Here is a 7,024-nt window from a genome sequence, read left to right on the forward strand (position 1 = left end):
AAATAAAACATATATATATATATATATATATATATATATATATATATATATATATATATATGGCGGGACTATGATTGCACAAGGACTGTTTTGGAGGGGAGAATGAGTGTTGTTAGTGTTCCGATCCCGAATTTTTCTAAATCCTACCCTTTGATGAGAAGTAAAGTATTTATTCGAAACTTCGCGGATTAAGGACTATTCACTTATTTAAGTGTTTCCTTTTTCAAATTAAATATGTTTTTAACTCTTTTTCAAAGAGTGTGTTTAACCTGTTTTATTCAGTACTTGTTCTGATTATAAGCTCTATCTCATATTTGGTGTATAAAGCTTTTACATCTGTTTGAGATTACTTTATAAATATTAATTCTTTAATATTCATAATTTACTTGAGTTTTGTTATCTTTGATCATTTTGGTAAACTTAACTGCAATTCTAATTTAAGTGAACGTATATGTTTATCTGTCTGTGTCTCTGTGTGTGTGAACATTTCCCTACACAATAACTCTGTCATTTTTAAGTCTACAGACTCAAAATTGGATATACAGGGTACTGACATTTGGGAACATGGATGTCATTGGTTTTCGGCCAGAAATTTGGCGATTAAGGTGTCAAAGTTTATGGATTATACCTTTGACAACTCTACCAAACTCCTCCGACATTTTTCACTCTAAACACTTGAAATTTTAGATATAGGTTCCTTGGACATGTCTCTAACTTATTAATTTGATGTGAGCCCAAAACAATAATTGTTAAGAGGTAATATTAGGGGTCAAATCAACAAAAAATTACCGTTTTTTTTTTGCTCAACGTATACCTCCATATACCCGGGCACCCATGCTAGTATATATATATATATATCTATATATATATATATATATATATATATATATATATATATATATATATATATATATATAAGTGAACGTGTCTGTGTGTGTGTCTGTGTGTATGTACATTTCCCTACACAATATCATCAGCATGTGTTGTCTTTCGTGATTTTGGTGATCCAGGTGATTGGTGGTACATCATTTAGATTTTTTATGTTAATCTTCAATCCGAAGGACTTGGCTGATCCTGCGAAGTCCTGAGCATCCTCGTGACTATGCGCTACAAATGCGGTGTCATCAGCAAACATGAGCTCCCGTACGAGTATCTTTGTTGTTCTATTTGCGGATTTGTATGCATTGACATTGAAAATGTCTGCTCCCGGCCTAGATCGTATAAAAACACCCTTATCACAATTTCTGAAGGCATGCTTAAGCACAACCGGCAGGTAGAGTGAGGGTTGGAGCGAGGACGCAGTCCTGTCTGACACCATTCTGCACGTCGAACGAATCAGATAGCTCGTCCTTCAGCTTAACTGGCTTTCATGCCTGAATGAAGGGCCCTGTCAAGGCTGGTGAAGTGTGCAGGAAAGTCAAGCTTCAGCAAGACTTCCCAAAGAATGCCTCGATCCATCGTGTCGAAAGCCTTCGTAAAATCCAGAAAGATCCTTTACATCTCCATATTTTGCTCCATTCACTTTTCCTGGATCTGTTTGAGTGAGAAGATCATATCCGCTGTGCCTCTGTTTGCAGGGAATCCACATTGTGCCTCGAGTAGCAAGGTTTCAGCGTGCTCCGTAAGCCTGCTCAGGAGAACACGAGCGAACTCTTTCCCAGGGACTGAGAGCAGTGATATATCCCTGTAGTTTCCACACAGCCTGCGATCTCCCTTTTTTAATATTGTCACTAGCTGTGCGTCTTTCCAATCTTGAGGGACAGTTGCAGTGGTCCAGGCACTCTGTATGATTGTGCAGAGAGTGCTAAGTAGTTTTTGTCATCCTCGCTTGATGATCTCAGAGTATATGCTGTCAGATCCAGCTGATTTCCTATCCTGTAACATCAACACTGCTTTGCAGATTTCATCTGAGTCAGGGCATCTGTCCATCCAGTGCTGTGTCGGGAACTGATTCAGGTGGATTATTGCTTGTTCTTCAATGACTGGCGTCTCGTTTAGCAATGTTTTGAAATGCTCAGTCCATTGTTTTAGACACCCGCATTTGTCAGTGAGGAGAGTTGGTTGGTTGTTTTGTTTTACGGCATATCAACCCTTTTCAGGTTATTTAATGCCGAATATGGTGATTTTGAAAAACGATTTTTAAATATAGTATATTTGTTTTTTAAGTCGTATTCTATTTAACCCATAGTTGGGACCCTAACAGGTGCTACCACTCCGGGTCAGAGTGGACCTGGGAGCAATAGCAATTAAAGGGTGGCTCCACACTCCCTAAAGCTTGCAAGCTTGGGCCCTCACCATCGGATATAGTTTAAGGTCATATTCAGGACCAGTGAGGAGAGTGGAATAGTCGCTTACAAGTAGTTGATCAGGATGGCTCACATTTGGGGCCAAGACTGCTTTCATACTCCCATAGAAACCCTTCATGTCATTGGTGTCAGCCAGAATATATAGTTCAGCAACCTTGGCCATCCACCAACTGTTCTGAAGTTCCCTACATCTGCTGCGGCGCTTGCTGTTTGCCTTAGCGTACTTTGCCTTGATGAATCTAGTGTTTTTGAACAACATTGAACTTCTTGCAGCATTTCTCTGGTGGATGAGTTGCTTGATTTCTTCGCAGTTCTCATCGAACCAGTCCTCATTGCGTTTCCCGACCAGTCCAAGGCACTCTTTGGATGTTTCATAAACAGTTTCTTTGAAGGACAGCCAATATGAGTTTACATCTCCGGTTGATTCAGCAAGTCTCTCATTGAGAGCATTCACCAGCACTTCTCTTACATTTTAAAGTTTCAAGCCGTTGTCATCCAGCTTCTTAGGGGGTTGTTCTTTATCTTTATTTTGCGTCTCAGTTTAAATCTCGCTTGTGTCCGGATCATAATATGGCCAGTATTGCAGTTTGCCCCCCCCCTATTGCTCTCGTGTCCAGGATATCTGGGAGGTCACGTTGACGAGGCATGACGAAGTCAATGAGGTGCCAATGTTTACTTCTAGGGTGCATCCAGGAGTTCCTATGTACAGGCTTGTGTTTAAAGAAGGTGTTGGTGATGCAAAGCTGATGCTCAGTGCAAAGTGAAAGGGGGAGCTCCCCGTTTGAGTTGACTTTCCCGCATCCATACTTCCCTAATGCTCTGGATCAGGTGATATAATCCTGTCCTGCACTGGCGTTAAAGTCTCCCATGAGTATGATCTCACCCGGTTTTGGTACGCATTCAAGTGTACTGTCTAACTTATGGTAGAATATATCCATTGTTTCCTGAGAGCTTGTCATAGTCGGAGCATATATAGCTATCAGGGTACACCAACGGTCGTCTGATAAAGGTAGCCTTAGTGTCATCAGCCTGTCATTTATCGTATGGGCAACTTCTGTCAGTTTCGTCACTAGCTCGTTTTTGATGGCTAGTACAACATCGGACTCGCTTCTCTAACTAGAGGCCTTGTCACTCCAGTAAATAGCGTAGCCGGACTCTCTAATGGAACTGCTCTCTTTGAACCTAACTTCACTCAGGGCAGCAATTTTGATGTTATATTTTTCTAATTCGCACGATATACTCGCACTTCTTCTTTCTGGTCTTGCCGAATCAGACCTGTCAAGCAGGGTTTGTATTTTCACGATGCAAACTTGAAGTTGGGTGTATTGTGGACCTTGTTATCCTGGGCGACGCCCTACCAGTGTGAGTTCTTTTTCTGTTTTCGTTTCATGGTTCGTAAGAAACTTGCTGACAAGATAGTTTAAGGATGAAGTGGGTTTGTCAGTTTCCATTTCCCCTCTCTCCTCCAATGGGGTACGCCAGACTGGCAAACACGAGTCGGCAGCTAATTGGTCGCAGTGACTAGCCAGAATGAGTGTTATCAACTTTCTCAAACTGCCTTAACAGACGTCACAGTGTCTGAGCTTCCATAGATCCCTGCACTGTTAGCCTGAAGTTCAGTTTCCAGTGGCGTCCGCCTGGGGGCCAGCATAGAGTCTTGACTGACAGCTACACTTCCGTACATCTGTCAACCCCTTGGGTGATCGGTTCCGCAGTGGTGGTGCATGCCATACCAAGAGATCGCGTTATGGAACCGATTGTGCGCACACACACACACACACACACGTATATACACACACGCATATGTATATGCGTATACCCGCAAGCACCTATATTCATAAACACACAGAAAAACACATCCATATCCATGCACCAACCAGCATACGCCTATGTACAAATATATACATAAACACATATACACATCTTAAAAACCTCCATGAACCCGCATTGATGCATAGATGCACCTGTATATTTAAAAACACCCACCCAACAACATATACACCCACAGATCCAGGGAAACTTCCTATTATAAACATTTAGTTAGAAACAATCACACCACCCATGCGACCGGTGCTTATAGGCACACAAACACACATACACACACGCACGCACACACACACACGCACACACACACTAACGCACGCACGCACGCCCACACACATGCACATATATATGCATGATGCTAGTTGGCTGTTGACCAACCCCCTCCCCCCCAAAAAAAGGAGGGTTCGTACGTTCTTTGAACGGTCTTGTTTTTAATATTTCTGGGATACTAGCCACCCTCCTCACCAGATAGCCTGATGCGGGAACCGGTTTAGTCGCCGATAACCCGACCATGCGACAGGTAGTACTAGGTTACATGGTACCAGTAGCATATGACATGACCTGACACATCCCTACGCAATACCTCCGTCATTTTTAATCTACAGACTCGAAATTCTATATACAGCGTACTGAGATTTGAGAAAATCGATGTGATCTGTTTTCTGACAGAAATTTGGCTGTTAAAGGGTCAAAGTTCAATGACTTGACCTTTGAGATCTCTACCAAACTCCTCCGACTATTTTGGGTATAAACACTTGAAATTTTTTATATATGTTCCTTGGACATGAATCTAACTTAATAACTTAATTTAAGCCCAAAACAATAAATGTTAATGGTTCATAATAGAGGTCAAAGTTTTTAAAAAATTGACCTTTTATTTTTTGCTCAACATACACCTCCAAACACCAGGGCAACGCCGGGCTGACATGCTAGTATATATATATATATATATATATATATATATATATATATATATATATATATACGAATCTGCCATCGCACACATAAACTTACATATTTATATGGTTCTATGTATACATATTTAGGTGCATATCTATCTATTGTTCTATCTAACTCTCGATATACATATGTGCGTGTATATAGGATCTACTCTTTGATACTATGCTAAATAAACATTTAGATGTTCGTTTACGTTACGTTTAAACTTCTGCATATCAATATATCCAGGGAAACAGGTGGCAGGAAGTAACTTCCAAAGTCAAACTATTCGATTAAATAAACTATTAGAGTAGAAAGCTTTTTGGTATGGAAGGGCCGCAACAGTAAAAGGTGTGAGATTTTGTTGCTAAGCGGGTTTGTCGGGTATATGTACGTCGAGGGGGGCAGGTGAAATGTGTCCGTCAGAGAATATTCTACTACAATGTCTTAGTTAAGAAAGTGAGGCCTATTAGATTGAAACTTGCAAGGAGACTCCCTCTTACCACTTCTCTTTGTCATAGATATGATGGCGCTCAACAATATAATAAACAGTGTGCTTTCACATAATCTTTACAAAAAAAAACACACAACAATAATTTCCTTGTGTAATTAGGCGTTATTTAACAACGATAACAACAAAAGGATAATCTGCAGAACACGACCAGACTCTTCTGTAAAGATTCAAATAGGATTTAACTAGGCACCGCTAAAAATGGCCGAAAAATCAAGTTGTTGTTGTTTTTTAAAACGAAATTACATTTATTAAAATCCATAATTTCTGAGTAACTTTTTTTCCCAGAAACATAAAACCCTGAATTTTATCATATAGAAAGCAGAATAATGTAAAACTTTTCCTACTATTTTTAATTAAATTTTAAATGTTAAATTTTCCCCAAAAGTTAACAATTGGCGTTTTTTATTTTGCACAAAAAACGTATATAACTAGTTTTAAAAAAAGGTTTTTGAAAGAATTACTTTGTTTATTTCTTGTCTCACTACGATTTAGGGTGATTTTCTATGAGAATATGCAAAAATATTATAATATAAGTACATGGGTTTCAAATAATTCCACTTATTCATATAGGCAACCAGTTACTTCGAGTCGATTTGATTACTGTTTACATATTGTACTTGATAAACAGCAAACTACGAAAGACAAAAAAGCCAAAAAAAACCTTACTTTGCAGTGACGAAAATTTCAATGTATTATTAACGCTGAGCCTGGCCAGTACCAGATGGGTGATCATTTGTATGAGTTTGGTTTTTAATGTGTATGTGTTTGGGGGCCAGACTCTGCAAAACAGGGAGAGGGGCAATTTAAAGAAGAATAATAAAAAAAAAACATTATTTCAGCGCGTTTGTCCACCGTAGTTGAAAGGCGGCAAACGTTTCCAAACTGGATCGAAAAAATAAAAATATTTTTAACACAAAGGGCACAATATTTATCGATTTTTTTTTTGTATCGATTGTTTAATAATGATCATGCATTATTCGGCTCGCTAAAAAAGGAATAGTTAATTTATTTATCAAAGATTTTAAAATCTTACTTGATCACAAAAAAAAGTGAAGCAGAGGGAATACGGTGAAGAAAAAGGTGATTACACATGAATGGATAGTCTGGTGGAAGATAAATAATTCAGTGACGGTAATATCGTATTATAAGCTCTCATGTTTGGTTTTATCGAGCTTTTACATCTGGCTGAGATAACTTTATAAATATTAATTCTTTAATATTTATAATATACTTTAATTTTACCATCTTGGATCATTTTGGTAAATTTTATTGTAAGTTATATTATATATATATATATATATATATATATATATATATATATATATATATATATATATATATATATATACATATATATATATATATAATATTGTATTTTTAATATATAAAAAAAGCATCAACTAGTAATCATTAAAAAAACAAGTGAAGAATCTATGATCCC

This window comes from Euprymna scolopes, chromosome 27 (genome assembly GCF_053919585.1).
Source record: "Euprymna scolopes isolate OS-2025 chromosome 27, ASM5391958v1, whole genome shotgun sequence".
NCBI lineage: Eukaryota > Metazoa > Mollusca > Cephalopoda > Sepiida > Sepiolidae > Euprymna > Euprymna scolopes.